The sequence below is a fragment of the Lutjanus erythropterus genome, chromosome 8 (assembly GCF_056507025.1).
Source record: "Lutjanus erythropterus isolate fLutEry1 chromosome 8, fLutEry1.hap2, whole genome shotgun sequence".
In the NCBI taxonomy this organism is placed as follows: domain Eukaryota; kingdom Metazoa; phylum Chordata; class Actinopteri; order Lutjaniformes; family Lutjanidae; genus Lutjanus; species Lutjanus erythropterus.
Window position 1 is genome coordinate 32,787,231 of NC_139324.1, and position 19,380 is coordinate 32,806,610.

General features: G+C 39.6%; 1 protein-coding gene across 1 annotated transcript in view; it reads left to right on the forward strand.

The window, feature by feature from the left end:
* erbb4b (erb-b2 receptor tyrosine kinase 4b) overlaps window positions 1-19,380 on the forward strand; it is a 459,675-nt gene that overhangs the window by 41,737 nt on the left and 398,558 nt on the right. The window lies entirely within an intron of this gene.

The window sequence follows — 19,380 nt, forward strand, 5'->3', positions numbered from 1 at the left end:
TCTCGGAAGAACGGTTCTATCCCTCTGATCGAGTTCCAGAGGCTTGTAGAATCAATATGTTGGTTCTTCCTTTAATTTGTCACCTGTCTGTGTATTAGGCTTGCCTCTTTGTTGGACTTGTTTTCCGCTCCTCACAGATTTTCACACTTACTGCATGTAGAGCAGACGGTTTGATCATGTAAATTTATGATAATCCCTCTGACTGTCTGCTTCTGGCCTTTGCCCCACTCCAATACCTTTCATTTCCTCCTTCCCAGATATGGAAAGTGATGGACTCGGACTTAAGTCCAGAAGCATTTTGCATCACTGAACAGATTCAGAATATGAAAGCAAACTGCCAAGTGTTGAAGGGCATACTTCCAGTTCTCATAGCTACAGGTTAAAGGGGCATTTCCCCCAGTAATACACTGAATTCAATGAATTCTTCCAACCACAAATTCTTTTATCTTCGCTTCAGGCCACCACTGCCCCAAATTGTATTTTCTCCTTGGCTGTTAAGATTAAAGGATTTTACTCGGTCTCTAACTTCATTACGTATTTAGCCTGTAATTCCTTGCATGAAATGCTTAAAAATCAAACTCGGAGTCCTTACGCAAACTCATCAACCTGAAAAAATTGTTTTCCCAGCAGGAACTGCGAGAAGTCTCGAGTGTACAGACTTCATTGAGCTGTAATTAAAACATCCAGGATTTAGTGTGCTCTGGTGACATAAGGGTGGAGAAGTACTTCCAGCACGTTCATTTTCAATATAAGTGTCATTCCAGAGCAAACACTCCCACATTCACACACATAAGGCAGTGATGAACATTAGTTTCAAACACACACAGAAATACAAAGTACAAAGACAACCCTGAGCCGCAAGACGAAAAAAAGTTTGTAATGGCTTCTCAAGAGTTCTGGTCTTTATGAACTCTTTCCTCTTTAAAAACAATTTGCTCCTTTTTTATTTTTTTCCTCACACGAGGTTGAACATAGCTCAGGGGTAGCGTGAATGTAACGTAACAGGAAGAAATTCATATCTTCAGGTTGTGTGTTTTCCCCTTTGCTGCCTTATTTTTCCTCTTCCTTTGATGGCGGAGTTGGGATAAAAGCGTTAAGTTCACTTCCTCTTTTATTAAAGGAGGCTTAATTTAATTAGCTTGCACTGCGTGAGCCTGCTATCAGGCCCTTCTGTTCCCATACCCAAGGTTTCTGACGCTCTGAGGAAGAGAGGGGAAGAAAAAAGGGAAACTGTCGGGTGGTCTCCAAGGAGGAAGTGTCCTTTTAATCAGACTTCTGCTAAGATCCCATTACCATCTCCTAAGAGAGAAGGAGGGCAACACATAGACAGATGGACAGACATACAGTAAAAGAAGACGGAAAATATATTCAAGAATATGCAGCATTAAGGACAATTAGATCAGAGAGAAGCTTGGATGGCATGTGGACAAAAAGGGCCTCAACTGTGCCGTAAAAATAACACTGCGTACTACAACTACTCGTGACTGTACTGGCTCTTGAGATGAGTAATTTTATTCGTGTTTGATTCATGTTTTTGTCAGTACAGTAAATAAGTAAGACATTTCCTTTTGTAACATTTTGTAATCATGCACCTATTTCCCTGTTGATCCAAGAGTAGAATCTAAAATAAAGTGCTGAGCTCCTCTTTAAAGAAATCAAAGGGAAAGGTTAATTATACATGTGCTGTTGCTCTTTTAAGTAGAACTGATTAAAGTATTGACTATAGCCACTAAATGTAGAAAATGTGTACTTATACCATGTAAATGCAAGGATACTGGAAAACCGCATGGACCTAGAGAGTAATGCCTCTGTCCTGACTCTGAATCTCATCAGGCCAGAATGCTGAAAAACAGTCACCACACCCGTACTCTATATTTTTAAAAAAGTAAGCTGATAAGCTCTATGATGTCAAGTGAATAAAATCCAGTTCACCCAAGGTGATAAACATCTCAAGATATTTAACAATTCAACAAAGAAGAAGGAAGTAAAAAGGACATTAATCCCAAATAGTGGGGCCACAGAAACACATCAAATATAACAAAATATGTTGCAAATGAAGCAGAAATATCAAAATTACTAGCTTACTTGTGTGGCAAAAAGCAGTAAAATGTCTTTAATCAGAAAAGCTTCACACATACGTTCATATTTTTTCTATTAAAATACACTGACATTCATTTTTGTTAATGTCAACGTCTCATCAAAACTAACAGTTACAGACTTTAACCTCTGATACCGAGAGGTTTGTTGCTAGTTGTCCATAGTAGAGTAGGCGATGTTAGCCTGATCATCGACATAGTCCTTTTAGTCCTGCTGTTACTGAACACTGCTCAACTCACCCTCCCCTTCCAGGCATGTAGGAAAAACTATGGTGGCTGCAAAACTTGCGAGAAACATGAATGGCCCTACCTGGAGCCTGGCAAAGTGTAATGTAAAGATTGCCTATTTTTTGCAGGAAAGTAATGAAATGTTCAGTATTAATATTTCTGTAACTTAGGTTATGTTCATAGAAGTAGTCTGCATCATGTTTCTGTATTTGCTAAAAAATACACATAGGGCTGGTGTGTGTGTGTGTGTGTGTGTGTGTGTGTGTGTGTGTGTGTGTGTGTGTGTGTGAGTGAAAGAGGTAATTGCATCAGTTATGCTTGCTCTGTGAATATGAATGCTTATCAGGATCAGGGGTCCACACTGTGGTGAGAGGAGTGGGCAGCCTGATTCTGTCAGCACATGGACAGCTATTAGAATACATGGCCTCATGATTGTCACTCTTAGCCCTTAAACTGGGCCAAAGTCATGAGTTTATATCATCTGGACCATACAGAGATACTTGGCCTTTTTAATGTGATACTAGAGCTACAGAGATGAATTCAGGTCAGCCTATTGGAAGAAGGACACTTTAGTAACAAGATGTAAAGGATATTTTTTTTAAATGAAGTGTACAGGGATTATTATTCTAGTTTATTTAAAAACCTAGCTAGTGCGACACACATTCGTGCATCCATGTGTGCATGCTGTCACGTGCAAACACAACCACTTGACCTCCATGGCTAAAGTATAGGAAGTGGAGCTAACTCATGCAAATGAAACAGGAATTTTCAGGTGAGACCAGTGATGACTCCCATAAGTGTCTGTGACAAATGGTTCATGAGTTATAAAAGAGGGCGTGGCTTAAATAAGGGCAGGGCCAAGAGTCATCAAGGAAAGTGGAATGACACTCTCACAAGTGTCCATGAGAGACTGAATGTTACTGAGTGCAATGATGTCCCCCACAAGATTTGATGAAGTGGTTCATGATTTTGTCCCCATTACATAAATGAAGAAGCCTTTTTTTAATAGGTCACTCCCACTGCCACGCCCCCTTTTGCCAGTTGGCATGAACAGTTAATCAGCTCTCCTTTGGCTCATAACCACTAAATTTTGCAATTGCGTGCAAGTCTGTGAACCATCTGGAAGTTATGAGCGTTTTTTGCAATAACCACTCCCACTGTGATGCACCTTTTTAGCCCGTTGTCATGAACACAAACACACACCTTCACACACACATAGTTGACCTCTGCGGCAAATTTCACTTCAATGACTTAAGAGTTTGAGCCCAACTCAGACTCTCAAGTTTTGAAAAAGTTTTACCAACTAATAATGTTCTTTTCAGATTACTTACTTTTCTTCTTTAGATAACCCCCCAAAAAGATTGTACTTCAAAAATTATTGAGTAAACTCATTCACTCATCAAGTGAAAGTGAACATTGGTTAACAATTTAAGATTTTCCATTGTAATCATTTAGTTTTCAAGAAAACAAATATTGTTTTATGGGAATTTCTAAAGTCCAAGATTCCATTTTATCTAAAGAAGAAAAGTAAATTATCTCAACAGAAGCTTATAGATCATACGTTTATATAAAAAGAGTTTGAGTTTGATTTAAAACTGAAAAAGCAGTTGCCTTGAAATTGTAAGTTTTCTCAATTTACATAAAAAGTCTAGAGGAAATCCAATTTTTGAAAAAAGCAAAATGCAAATCAAGTGTACTGCATTTTAAATTTTTCTCTCTTACTGTTTGAATTTGATGCATAACTAATTAGATTTTGCTCTCTATTTCTCTGTAATTGGAAGATTTCCCTTCCTTTGTTGCAAGCAGAGCACATTTAACAGGAGTGTTTGGAACCTGCTACAATGACCGTCATGTGACATTCAGCTCAAAAGAGCAGAGGAGTGTAAATGTTTGTGAAAATACTGAACACTAAACATGTAGATATTTCTAGATGAGACCAGTGCAATATGTCTTGGAAGGTGCAAGTGTGCTTGTTAGGACCAGGAGTAACTTTACTGTTCTAATAACATGTTATTTCGATCATCACAGTCCTAAATTTGATTTAGGATCATGTTTCAATGCTGTCATTTTCACTGTCAGTGGCTTCGATGTTAGCAAACCGGTTTGTGTTTCGAAGGTTACATCATGCCTGACAGGAGTTGTTTGTGACTTGACAGTGACAAAGTTGTTGTATCACCAAAAGGTGCTTGCTCTTCGAGGAAATACGAATGTTAAAAGGGGAGTGAGGTTCAAGTTTTCTGTCCTACTTTACTGTGCCTCAGTCTCATACTGACGTCTCTCTCTCTCTCTCTCTCTCTTCCCCCGATAACATTTTAAAAAGGAAATTATGAGAGAAATAACTTTTGTGCACACCTTCTCGCTGTATGCTTACGCCGATCCTCCAGACCATTCTGCTCACTCTTCATTTTGTCTAAGAGTTATTGATCGTTAATGAGTATGAATGTCCCCTCCAAGCGATGTCATTAAAGGACACTGAATTCTCGTTGTGTTAATTAAAACTTAATGGAATGAGCATTAAAAAAAGAAAAACAAAAGAAATCTTTTGCCCTCAATATAGGATGGTGTTAGGAAAATATGGTTTTCAAGTTAATTAGACATTTTATATACTTAGCCAAGGGAATAGATTGTGTTAGAAAAGCCCATAAGTTTAGTATTATATCCAGATATCTAATAAATTTAAGAGTGCTGAGAAAGCCATTACTGCAGAGTAAAAGTTTCAAGCAAGGAACCATACAGTGTGCAGTTTCATTACAAATGAGTTCCCCCATTTACAAGTGCCACAGTTGCTATTATTTGATGACCTCACAGAGTTTCACACTTCACTGGGGAACCAGACAAGACTGGCCGTTCTCTCCCTCTCTATTTGCTCAATGAAAATAGCATTTTTTCCATTAAAAAAAAAAACCCAGTAATGTCCACAACGCTGACAGCCCGGTGGAAAGTCAAAACCACTAAGTCAACAGTTACACCTTATAAATTCACTCCTATTTAGCACAGCCCTTACGGCGAAGAATCATCCTGTCCACTGCTTTAAAAAGAATTATACACCTGCACCTGTTTCAGTTCATACGCTCCAAAGACACAATCCATAATCTATCTATCTATCTATAGATATAGATAGATATAGCTATTGTGTCTGTCAGAGATGGGATCTATAGTTTGGACCAATTTTTGATGCATAAACCAGACTTCTGTTTATAATAGAATCTATTGGCAGGATATGGCAGAATTGGAATATATTCATAGTATGTTTTCATTAGTTTATAGTCACCTGAAAACGAGAATAGTTGTGTTTTCGTTACCTTAGAGTGAGCCATTTTTATCTACGTGTTGCACCGCCATGTTTCTACAGTAGCCCAGAATAGACAAACCAAACAACAGCTCTAAAGAGGGCCTTTAGACCTAAATGCTAACAATGTACCAGAGTAGCGCCCAGCCTGCCAAACACCCAGAGTAAGAATAAGATTTTGCCAATTAAAATAAAAAAAAAAAACCTTCCTGTTTACTCAGTGACTAGGCTATAGTCCAACAAAATACAGGGAAGGTTTACTCATTTCTAAACTATTGCCAAGAAAGCATGTCTCCTGAACCAGAAAGATAAAAAATCACTACAATCCCTGAATCAACCTCCTCATACAGTATATAACCATGGAAAAAATCTTTTTTTTTTTTTTTCAAGAGAGCTAGAACCCATTCCTAACATGGTTCAATATGACTGCAGGTTTGGACCAATGCCATGTACATTTACACCTCCTAATAAATACAGTAATCATAGCTGTGGTCCAATAGTCCGTGTCAAACTTTCTTTCTAGTGAATTCATTTTAATTCTGTTCCCATTAAATAAAGGCAGAGAAACAAGTCAGGGAAAAGAGAACTGAGTGAGAATGAGGGATAAGACCAATGGGGGGAAAAATGATTGTCAGCTTCTATAACCTCTTCTTATGTTGGTAAATATCTTCCTGCAGCTCCACAACTTTTTCTTTGCTTTCTTGTTCTTCTTCTTATTGTTCGTTGTTTTTTTTTTTTTTATTATCATTATTATTTTATCTTTGGTTTTTGCTCACCTCTGGTGCCTTGAGCAATGGTTTTTGGCGGGCCTTTATCTGGTCTCTGGTGGCAGTTAGTTCCTTTGCTCAATAAAATAAGATAAAATAAAATAAAACATCAACAACAAAAACACAACAAAGCGTGCCACCTTCCAGCAGAAAGGTGTGGGAGTGGTTCAGTATAGGAAGAGGCCAAAGCCCTCCTTTGTGGTGTTGCTTTAAGTCTGGGCAACTTAAAGCAACACCACAAGTTACTAATATTTACTTATTATTACTTAAAGATGAAAACGATTTCCCCTTCTTGCTCCCCCACACATTCCATATTCCTTACTCCATGCACTGACCTGTCCAGTCTCACACATAATACCACACACTCATAAAACTGCCTCCCATATGCACACACATACATAACTCAGCCCTCCCTTCAACAATAGCCTCACATCTAGCCTCTACTTCCAGACTCTCAACATATGTCACCACATTTTTAATAACTTTACAATGAAATACATTATTTCACCTATAAAAGCAAAACAAAAGGGGGAGGTGTGAATGACTAAAAGTCATGTATGCAGCAGATTCTTCATCTTCTCACTTTGCTCCAATAAATCTGGCCCATCTGTGTCGCCCCCTGCTAAACCTTCACTGGCGCATGGTAACAATTAAAGTAACAAATCTCCAGTGTTATTGGATGGGCTGCAAGATGTTTTATTTCCTCTGGTGAAACACGCACAGTGTATTGGGTGTGATATGAAAAGCTCCCTGCACCTGTGGGACATCATGACGCTGGCCAGAAATATGTTTCTGGGTTTCAGTGTTATAATTCCCAATCCCTGTCAGGTCTGCAGCGCTACATGCTCACCTCTCCAGAGATCAGCATCAGGAGGTCAGCATCCAAAGATAGGTTACAGCCAACGGCCGTGTTTATATGTAGGTACAGACTTTTCGGCTTTTGACCCACTTTTTTTTAAAGCAGCTATAATTAAGACTTTTTTGTATTGACAGTGATTCTCATGACCACTTGATGTGAAAGAGGTTACTTGTTTTGATGAACCAACAGAGAACGATCAGCCAAGTGCAGTTTTATGGAGCTTTATGGCATCTTTCAGCTCATTATTTTTGTTTTTCTGGCCCTTACCTGCCCAGCAAACAGAAAAAGTATGCAACTAGCTGGCGAACATAGTGAAGCATTTAGCAGCTAAAGAGAGATGTTTTTTCTCAGGAGGTGGAGAGTGTGTACTTATATTTGCCTCCAAATGGATCTTAGTGTTGCTCCATACCTTTTGAATATGTAAAGAGGCAACTGTTTGGTAATATGTGGCCAAAAAATCAGCCACTGCCATCACCAAAAGCCCATCCTCTGCATTAATTTGTTCATTTTAGTGATAAACCATTGTCAAGTTGAAATCACCCAGTTAAAATCGGGTGAAATGTTCTAATGTATTAGCATTTTGATCGGCTGTTGCATGAAAGTACCGTAGCTTCACAAAGGTGAGAGTTTTGCAACAGTTGCTGCTGAGTTTCAAACGTCTTTGAAGTGCGTCGCAGAGGGCTTCACACCATGCAATTCAAGTGCAACTTAGTTTCACCAAAGTTTCAACCAACGAAAGCTACATTAAAGTTTCACCGTGTAAAGCTGGCCTCAGATACATCTGCAGTTGCTCACTCTAGGTAGCTCATAAATCGTTTTGATACTTCACCACTCTTGAGCTGTTATATATATGGACAGAACTTTGCAAGTTATTATTCGATTTTTTCAAGGAAATGGACTCAAACTTTCAAAAGTTTGGGGGCAGAGACTGCTTAGACTAAACACAGTAAAGCAATAATCCATACTTGGTGTACATTGTGTCATGCTTCAGCCTGCTTCTGGTCTGAATTGCAGACTGATGAATTGGCCTAAAACTTCACAGTTTGCATGAAAGGAGCAGTGTAAAGCACATGCACTGTTAAAATGGTTATCTACCAGCCATGTCACGAACACTGTACGGCTCTTGTACATCTTTCTTTAAAGGGCAAGAGATTTTGTTTTATACCACTGTCTGTCTTCTTCAAGTGACTTGACTTTTCCAGCTAAAGAGTGCGTCTATCCTCTCTCCTCTATATCTCTCACTCTCTGTGCCTTCAGACACCCTGGAGGCCCGAGGGCATTCTGTCAGATAGACACCACTCCGGCGTTTTGTCTTTCTGATGTCTTGTGAATGCCGAGCTCCACAGCAGGTGCTGTGTTATTCAAGATGAGATGACGAGGCTGATAGATTCAATTCTTTTTCTCTTTTTTTTGCCAGCGGACAGCTCAAAGCCCTTATGCTGTTTTGTCTCGAAATCTCTTAAGTTCAAGGAGTTTGACCTTTGTGCTGCCTGTGAGGCTGCGATTGCTGCCATGTGAAGTTTCGGAGCTGTGAATGATGCTTGTTGTGTGAGCTATCACAGCGGATACGAGGCAGGTTGTAGCTTGTTTTTACAGGATAGTGTGATAACTTGGAAGAATTTGTAACATGAATGTTTCTGAAGGTTAAGACCACGGGTGACCAAGAAGAAAAGAAAGAAAGCCTCAGTTACAGCCAACTTTTCACTTGAGCCAGAAGCACTTAATCAGATTTGTGGAAAAAAATGACAATCAAAAAAGATGTTGAAGGTTGCAGTACACCCTTAAAAAAAGGTGCTAACTTGAGCCATAAAGGGTTCTTCAGCTCATTCCCATAGGAAATCCATTTTTGGTTCCTGGTAGAACCTTTGTTAAAGATTCAACTTGGAACCCTTATAAACAGTTCTACCTAGAACCCAGCATAAAGGGTTATATCTAGAACCAGCTGTGAAAAGTTTTACCCAGAATCCCCAATGACAAACCTTTTACACCAACATGGAACTGGCCCCATTATGGTTAAAGCACCCAATTTAAACTGTTTGGGGCATTTTCACCAAAATCAGATTGGAACCTGAAAAGTTGGTTCCCATGTGAAACCGAAAAATAGCAGGTTTCCTTGAGAACCAAAGTGGGCATGTCATATTCTACAGGTTGTTGTACAACAGCCTGGTTCCACTCAAAAATGGTGGAAATATAGACTAGCTCACCAGGTGGCACCAAGGTTTCAAGGAGTGGAAAAGAACCAGTTCAAGAACCAGGGCCCAGAACCTTCTTATATTATGGTACACATAACCTGTTCTGTAAGGATTTCAACAATCCTTGAAGATTTTTTTTCTTCCGAAAGGGGTTCTATGAGTGAAAAGGTTCTAAATGGAACCATTAGTCTTGACAAACCCCTACTTCACTTGAGAAACAGATGGTTGTGGTTCAGGAAGAAATATTTTTTAAAACTTGGTCTTTCACACGCCACACCATCATCACTGAAGAAGTTAAAAGGTCTTGTGAAGATTCTCTACTGTCCCTCTTTAACTTGTGTGTGTGCGTTGCTGTGTTTGCTGTGACTGTTTTAACAAGAGTCGGTCAGAGAAAAGAAAAAGATACAGGCATACTGTAGACACCTCTACGGTACACATGTGCCTCTACATCTACATGTTTGCCCTGTATGTATACACGGCTCTTATGTGCAGCTGGGCGTGTGTTTACTTTATCTGTCCCTGAGAGGTGTGTGTTCTGCACTGGCTTCACATCTCAGACCCAGAAACTCTGTCCACTATTTAATATGCAGTTTATATCTGCAAACTGCCTTACCTGAAAAAAAGTAAAGCAGTAAATACAACAGAGCGGCAAGAGTGGATAAAAACCTTAGAGATAAATCACCACACAGTCTATTTAATGATTGTAGATGTAGCACTTAAAACATTTTTGATAGAAGTTGATATTATTAAATTTCCAAGGAAGACCATGAAGGTTGAGTCAACCTCTGCTGGCTTCAAAACTGCAAGAGTTTCTGGCAAAGGCAGATGTTTCAAGGGCAAAAGGTTATTTCTGAATGTTTATGCTCTTCAGAAAACACAAAAAAAGGAAAGCGTTAACTCTTATTTTGATGACACGCAAGCTCCTCCACTGAATTTTCATGTATTTCAAAAAGCTAGTGAAAGCGCTGGAAAATGTGCTCTTGGATAATGCATCAGTGAGCTCTGAGGTTACCTTATAGTTTGAGTGAAGAATGGCGGTGAGAGATTCAAGTTGTTGAAGCAGGTTTGATTTTGGACCGGTGTGAATTCTCTAAAGTGAGCATTCAAAAAAAAAAAAGACTTTTCTTGATGTTGAGTGCTTTATTCTGGCATAATATTGTCTTTCTTAATTGTAGTAGTGTTTTTGTCCTCCATCTCTCCAGTGTAAAAAGATTTAAAAGAACAAAACAGTTTCTTCAAAATGATGCTGGAATAGTCTAATATGCTACAAGAAATACTAATGAGCTGCTGAAAAAGTTGATAACTTAATTCTGAGTAATTAAAGAACAGTAGACACTATAACAAGGTACAAAATAACATGATACAATGGGACATTATACAGTATGAGTTTGTTAATCCCCTTAGGATAATATCATCTTAGAATGCAGTTCAGGTACGAGATATGTGGACATGAAGTAATGAACTGAACTGGCAGTGACAAATCAATGCTCATGTTCTACAGAGCCTGTAAGCAGGTGAATGGTCTCCGCCTGCTGGGCTTTGCCTCTGAGCAGCGTGGACATTTCAGCAGGAGAATTTCAAGCTGCGAGTGAACTTGGTGGGGACTGCTTTCCTGTGATGCCGAATGCTTTGTGGACAACCTGTAGCCCTCAGAATGAGGCCAGACTTCTCCGAGGCACGCCTGTGATGTCAGATCAGGACGGGTTCAACGTAAATGTTCCTGAAAATTACTGATCACTGATGTCAGGCTGCGTCGTTAGTGGCGTAATGTGAGACGATCAACACACTAACACATTCCTCCCTTCTTCAGTCTGTCTTACTTTTGCTTTCCCTTTCCTTTTTTTTGCACTTCCAGAATAGTAAGCTATGAGTTATTGATTATTTCATCTACCACTTGTTCTCTACTGATTTTTCGCCTTTTCCATCCTTTTTTTTTTTCTGTATATCTCTTTCTTACCAGGCAGGTCAGGGTTGTATAAACACCAGCGATGTAGGGTTTTTTTTTTCAGTGTTTACTTAAGACACTGATTGCCACAGTTCAGTAGCTGCAACACACAGGTCTCAAAATTGGCGGGAGGAAAGTTGGCAAGCTCTCCGTCTGCAGCTTGTAAAGGAAGGATTACTCTGGTTTCTCTGACTATTTTCTGACTCGCTGTCAAACTCTGCCTTCATCCTTTTTTCTATATTCATGCTTTTTCATGTGTGTCTAGATAATCATTGCATGTGTGTATTTTTATTGTTGTCTTTTATGCACGGTTTGGCTCAAAAGTAGTGCTAAATTATTATTATTTACATAATTTAAATTATGTTGTTTCTTATCTTCAACAGTTAAAATGCTAAATCAATTTTGTCTCATGTCAGTGGAGGCAGAAACAATGGCTTATCGAAGAGCCTGACTGATATATCGGCTGACCAATATTATCAGCCTGTTATTGGCCTATCACAGCTATATCAGTCTATATCATTATCGGAATATATGCTGTCCGATATGCGCCGAACATTTAACAAAACATAATGCAGATTGCTTGTATTTTATGTATTTTATGACTTTTTCTTAATTCAGGTTTAATATATGTGTTTTTATTCATAGCTATTTAGAATTTTTATAAATAACAGTGAAAGTTTACCTGAATTTTTTGACAATCATGTGTAATTTTAAACTGTGAAATATCGTACCTCCATTACATATCTTTTGAGGAATAATTGCAAAACAGTGTGTTTGTGTATATATTCTGTATAAATAATATCAGCCAGTGTATCAGCATCTGAATTTTTTTACTCCCCAATATCGGTATCAGCATTGACCCTAAAAATCCAGCAGTGGTCAGGCTCTAATTACTTGTGTTAATGTCTTGTCCCATTGCTGGATAGAATTAGTTAGCAAATGTATTTACTCTTCTTTCTTTCTAATATATATATTTTATTAATATATATATACATTATTTATTTGCATATGACATTTGACATTTAGCAGTGCTTTTGTCAAAATTAGCTACACAGAATACAGTAAGATTAGTGCGATGATGTATTTTTTGGACACTGGAGGAAGTCAGGTTGAATGGCTCAGTGGGTTGAAACACAAGGACCATGGATACATAATTAGTCAATAACAGAGACTCTGCAAACATATTCTTTTTTGCATGTGTTACCGTTTGAGAGCTATCAACACATTGCAGATGCAGCCACTGTGCCTGCTTTGAATGATTAATTGACTAGAGACCTTATGGCAAACATGGAATAGAGACAAATGAGTTTTAATACGTGTGTGTGTGTGTGTGTGTGTGTGTGTGTGTGTGTGTGTGTGTGTGTGTGTGTGTGTGTGTGTGTGTGTGTGAGTATTCGTCAGGTGGGTTGCAGAAGACCCTAGTGTGTTTGCAGCATTGGCATAGGATCAAGTCACCTGCACCATTGAGAGTTTGAATCCACCTCATTACCTCCAAGCAGCAGAACATGAACAAAAAAAACACCAAAAACAGATTTTCCTGATCATTGACTTCTGCAGAAAGCAGCTATTCCGTGCGCCTAGCCCGAGCTGATAAAACTGTGGGAATGTTTAACAAATGTGCTAATTTAGAAACATTTTCATGCCATTTACTCTACAGTTTGAGTGACATACCTTACAATTAATTCACTTAGAAATTATTCTGCAGCTGTAGAGCTCATTTTTCTTTTAACCTGGCCATTTCATTCCACATTTGTTTTGACTGAAATCTGCTCAGACAGTACGAAACGTTAAAGGAGCTTTTCCTACAACGTCTGTTGTTTTTAGAACCTAAAGCAGATGATAATACAAGCAAATAATGTACAATCCCAACTCTTTTACTGTGAAGCCACACTGTTGTAACACATGCAGAATGTGTCTTTGCATTGTCTTGCTGAAATAAGTTGGGACATCTCTGAAAAAGACATAGTCTGGATGGTAGCACGTTGTTCCAAAACCTGTATGCAGTTAGCCGTACCATGAGCACGAACGCATTACATGCAGAGATTTCTCAGGAATCTTTTTTTGTGTGTGTAGAGGAACATTGCTGTTAAACTGTTGGACTGTGTGCTCATGCAATTTTTCACAAAGCTGTGAACCTTGCCCCATCCATGCTCATGAACGACTGAGCCTTTTGTGAATGTGCCTTTCATACCAATCATAATACTGTCATCTGCTACCAATTAACCTGTTTACCTGTGGAATGTTCCAAACTGGCATTTTTGAGCATTTCAGAACTTTCTCAGTCTTTTGTTGCCCCTGTCCCAACTTTTTAGGAATGCGTTGCAGGCATCAAATTCAGAATGAGTGTATATTTACAAAAAACAATAAAGTTTATCAGTTCAAGCACTAAATATCTTCTCTTTGTGCTGTATTCAAAAGAATACAAAACTTATTTTACTTCGTTTTACACAACGTCCCATCTTTTTTTGGAATAGGGGTTGTTAATGTGTGTACCCAGTGGACACATGCATACACAAATACATACTCTGTTTCTCATACCCTTGTTTATTGTGCCTGTCCGTAACTTGCACTTGCTGGAACCGGCAGCAGCTGCCAGCTGACATAAAGCTGCAGTAAGAAGTCTCTTCATTGTGCCTTTATGACCACTGTAAAGATATGCTCAGCGTTCCCTCATCCTATCTTACTCAACCGCCTGCGGCAGTGCGGAGCAAGCTGGCAGTGCCTGTGACTGACAAAGTCCACACAGTTGTCATCCAAAAGTTTTTCTGCCAGCTGCAGTGCTCAAAAACAACACACATAAGAACTGAATAGAGACAGAAAACACCCAAACCCCAAAGCAGTAAAACAGACAAGTGAAGAAATAAGAAATATAGTCACCTGGACAGCTGATGGAAACCTTGAACCCATTCAGTGCAGTATCATAAAAAGTCCCACCTGCATTCAACATGGGATGAGCTGTTACAGGGACAGCAGGCTTGTGCAAGTGACTCATAAGGACACCCAGAGAATGAACCATCATTTAATCTGTCTGCGAGTGATACCAGAGGCCAACCTCACCATCATGCAGAATGATCGCCTTTACAGATTGCTATGCCAACACGTCTGGCAGTTTCATCCCTAACAGCCAGGCACACAAAATAATAGGCTGTGTTGGCCAACAGTTATGATGCCATTTCCTCAATTGCAGGCACACTCGACTGAGTGTCTTGAGTTGTTTGTCACCTAGCTTGGGATGCCGCAGCCCTCCTTGAGCACCCTGTGAGCCCCTCCTGGATAAAACTCATTATCCCAGTCTGCTGCTCTTCAGGAAACTCATTATCCCATCCATCACCAGTGGACTCTCAGACAACAGGATGAATATGCCCTCTCATCGTTTAATTAGATAGCTTTGCCTAGAGTTTGTGGGAGAGCAAAACAGCAGCCCACGCTGCTATATCAGCTGTAATTATCTATCTAATATGACATCTTTAGTTTGACATCTGATACTACTGTTGGTTATCATCGACTCCCTTTTTGGGGTGTGCACACTCATACCTTCTGACAGTTACGTTGCAAGTCTGTCTGGTAGTTAGAGAGCCAGATGGTTTTGGCTCAGTCCTTGTCCTTCTTGCCCCTGTCTCAGTCTATTAATCTTTGTACTGACTGGACACTGAGTGGATGGAAATGAGGCCTTAACGGAAGGCAAGAAGTATCATGAAGGGCGCTCTGAATCTAATCATCCAGCAGAGAACTTTCGTAGAAGAAAAAATCTGATCACTATCACAGTTATTCTTTAGGGCTGTGTATTAGCAAGAATCTGGCAATGCAATATCAATCATGAAACAAGGGTTACGACTCTATATATTGCAATACATTGCGATACCAACCCATCTTCACCAAAAAACAAAATTGCAAGCAGTTTAAGCGGTGCCTCCAGGTGGATATAGTAAGTATGACAGGAGAAGTATACGGCTCAAGAAAGTCCACGCTTGGAGTAGGTGGGCTGGATGGATGGATCTGATCCATCCAAAGTTAATAAAGTTTACTTTTTTATGCAAACAGAAGTCTGAAGATAGGCACTGCTACCTAGTGGTCTGGGGTTAGACACAACACAAAATGAACCTCAGCCATTAATCTTTGCATGTATCACAATATCACAGTACAGTGTTTTGAGAACTGATACAGTATCACAAAACATGATCGCAATACTCACCTGTACCGATATTTTCTTACACTGCTATTATTCCTGATGTTTGCCCCAAAAATCTCACCATGCTTTACATCTATTTGTGCTGAAGTCCAGTAAACACATGAGGTGAGGTGGACAGAGGGCCCAGACCTGACCTTCGCTAGGGCTTAACGCTGGAAATGTGTGATGCTGGGTTGCATTACGATCCATAATGAACTGTGACCACAAGTCGTTGCATAGATGGATGGCTTCTTGCTTCTCAGCCCCCATCACCTCCCACCACTTCACTTTCTCCCTCTTCTATTCTATTTTCCCACTTCCCCCACCCCCCCCATCCATCGTTCCTCTGCCAAACGGATGTCTAATGACAATGGAGGGCCCTTGGACGAGTTGGAGAATAGATTATTGACTGGGACCAGAGATTTACACTGGAGCCACGGGGCCAGGCGGCCCCAGCAGAGATAAATGGGACATGTAATTGAGTTTGGTCACTCAGTTGTGTTGGAGTGGCTAAGGCCGCTGTCGTACCCACGGTGCTGCTCGGCGGATGGTGGTACTTGCAGGGGCCTGAGAGGCGTGGAGGTTTATGAGCCATACAAAGTGGCAGTGGAGGGTCAGACAGAGGGCAGTTGTATACTTGAGCGGTGTAGACATCAGGACAATGTGGCAAAAGACGGAAAAGGGAAGAAGAAAATGTGACTTATAGATCTTAACAGATCATGTTAAGAACAGAGGATTCTTTCAGGACAGTGACAAGACTGGAATTCTGAATGTGATGAAATGCCCCATGGTGACATGTTTATATGTAAAAAGGATCTTCATGTGCATTCCAAAAACCACTGAACAGCATGCATTTTGTTTCCTTTTGACCTAATTCAGTACCAAGGAAATTCAGGTAATTTCCACAATAAATTAAGCCTGAAATTAAACAACAGGAAAAGTTTAAGAAAAAAAAAAGTTTCTTGCTTAAAAATGGCACCAATCCAACATTAGCAGAAAGCTGGTTAAGACAAATGCTCTTAATACACTGTTTACAGCTGTAGATTTGGCAAAGGAAGAGTTTGACTTATCCTTTGATTATTCATCATCTGTCAAAGGGGTGTGTGCATCTGCAACACTTACAATACAATAAATACTATCAGCGATACCTCTACCAACCACAGCTAAATCAGTCGACCAGAGACAGTCCCTCTTATCTCCTGCGCCATCATCATCCTCTGCAACACTGCCAGATCAGTGAGATACACTTTGCTTTTATTCTGGCTGTGGGGTTCAGTCAGGACTTAGACTGATGGAAGAGATGCACTGTTACCACAGTAACCTGTGTGTGTGTGGTGGTAGGGGTAGAGACTGTCTGGGTAGACACTTGGATGGGCGAAGGATGGAGGATGATGCTCGTAGCATAACAATAAGCTCAGTCATCTCTTTCCCCATGATTCCTATCACATAAGCATATGCACATATGCACAGACACACACACAGTGACTTGACCTCTTTCACAAAACGCCTGTAGACGTCTTTGTATGGAGTCTTTCTTAAGCCTCACTGCAAATTAATGATGTTTCAGAATTTGACATGGTGAATTTATTATTTTTATTTAATACCTTTTTTTTTTTTTTACAACATGAGATTGCATGATATCACAACTTAGCAGGAGGGGAATCCTTTTCAGTCGTCAAACTTTGCTTTTAAGTCTGATTGGCTGACTATTGATAGGGTATCATGGGATGCTTACCACATGAAATTGGATGTGATATAATGTGTCTCCTTTGGCTGCGTTAGCTGTGTCCCCTGGCATGTGTGTGTACTAGCATGTGTGTCCTACGGATATGAGAGAGAGGATTATGTGCTGGCCCACTGAGACCATATGAGCACAACCCCTCTACAAGCTACTACTAAATTAAATGCAACACTGTCAAAGTAATGGCACATGTATGAATGCTCTCATAAAAAAGATTTCCATTGCTCTGTTGTTGTTTTACAGAAACTCTTTTGTCTTTGCAGTGTAACTATCCTGCAAAAGCAGCATGCTGCATTGTAGTGATGAATAAAGCCTATTGATATTCAATAAAATCCACATTAATGATGTACGCTGTGTTCGCAAATTGTTGCATTAAGCATAATGAGTGATAGTAAGCTGGCTCTAAACAAAACCATTTGCTCGGGCTCTGATACCAGCCAAAAGGATGAGTATTGCAATCCTTTTCTTCTTTCCCACAGGACTGTGTTCATACACTAGGCTGGATGGAGGCCAGCTTAGACGTGTGAATACAAGTCACAAGTGTTATTACTCACCTAGATCCTCAATGGCCGCTCTGTCTGCTTGGACAGTTGGCCTGCAGAATGCTGAAGCCTCTATAGAGGCTTTACAGAAACATCCTAAAATCCCCCAGTGGCTATGCTGGGAGACAAACACTGCAGATGCAGGTTTTTGTGTGGTATCTGTACCACTGAGCCAAAAAAACAAAACAAAAAAACAATACACTATAGACATGCACACACACACACAATAAGGACACCAGCCCAATTTTCACACTTACAGAGGTGTAGAAAAAGTCCAAGTGGTCAATTACCTCTTTCTCATACTGACAGAGAGCAACACACTGTAAGAAAGCTTGTGTCCACATACAGTAAATGGCAAACTGCATGTAATTATGTGCTTGATACTGGAAGGAATGTTTCCCTCATGGCATAATAAAGATTTTATACAAATCACTTTTTGAGATTCACACAGTTTACCTCACAAATACTTGTCTGTTGTCTGCCTCCTGTCTGAGCATGGTACCGCTGTGAATACCGCCTACAAGTTAAGCTAAATTTAAACAAAAAGTTTTACTAACGTCACGGAAAGATTTGAGAATCTTTTCTAACAGCACAGTCTTGTTGCTTTTGTAGCTTCTAAACAGCTGTTAGATTTTACACAGATGTTAGATGTAAAAACATTTGGTTTAATGTGCCCAATGGCTTCTACAGAACAAGCAACTGTGGTTTTAAATAAATGAGTTACTTCTTATTTTAGTTTAAACCTTCATTAATTCAACAAACACAACATTGACATATTATCACCTAATGAAGTTGATGTAGTGAATGTGTTAGCAAACAGTTGTCTACTTAGCAGACACTGAGCTCTGTTTTGGTCTCAACCATCTCTTTGGGAAAAAAATGGTTTTATCAAAACTTCTTTTGACTTTTCTTCTTTGTCTTTGGAGTAACTTTTAACTCATAGCAGCACACTTTAGTGGGTGTATTGGCTAACCTCCATGCCAGCATAAAGTATGCATGGGAGTATGTGGGCAGTGACAGTTAATCCTTTGAACTGACATAACTATTTTCATATGTAAAGGAGAGATAAATGAGCCCCAAGATGCTAAAGCACAGAGGGACCTGCAGAGTAGATGATATTACTCTGTAGGTTCAGAACTAGGAGTAAACCATTTCATATAACACGTATTCACCTTACACTTAAACATATTTACAGTGTGAATAAAAAATATCGACTGATTCACATTTACGTAGATTTAATGCTAATAATGTTGCAGTGCTGTAGAAAAGTATTTTTACTAAACATTTTTGTCATACAATCTCTTAAGTTGAGTTTTTCCTCTGTTTGTTTGTTCACCACTGGGCCTTTAATCACAAGCTGCTGGTTGTGTGTTAGTGAGAAGGATCACTGTGCTTTGTCCAACAAAGGGTCCATTAAGTCCACTGTGTATGTGTGTGTGTTTGTGCATCCCTGTACTGTATATGTAAGACAGAAATTGCTTTGTGTCTGGATGAACATGGCCTCACAGTCCGCGACAGTGTATTCCTTTGTGCTGCATTCTTTTCTTCTATAG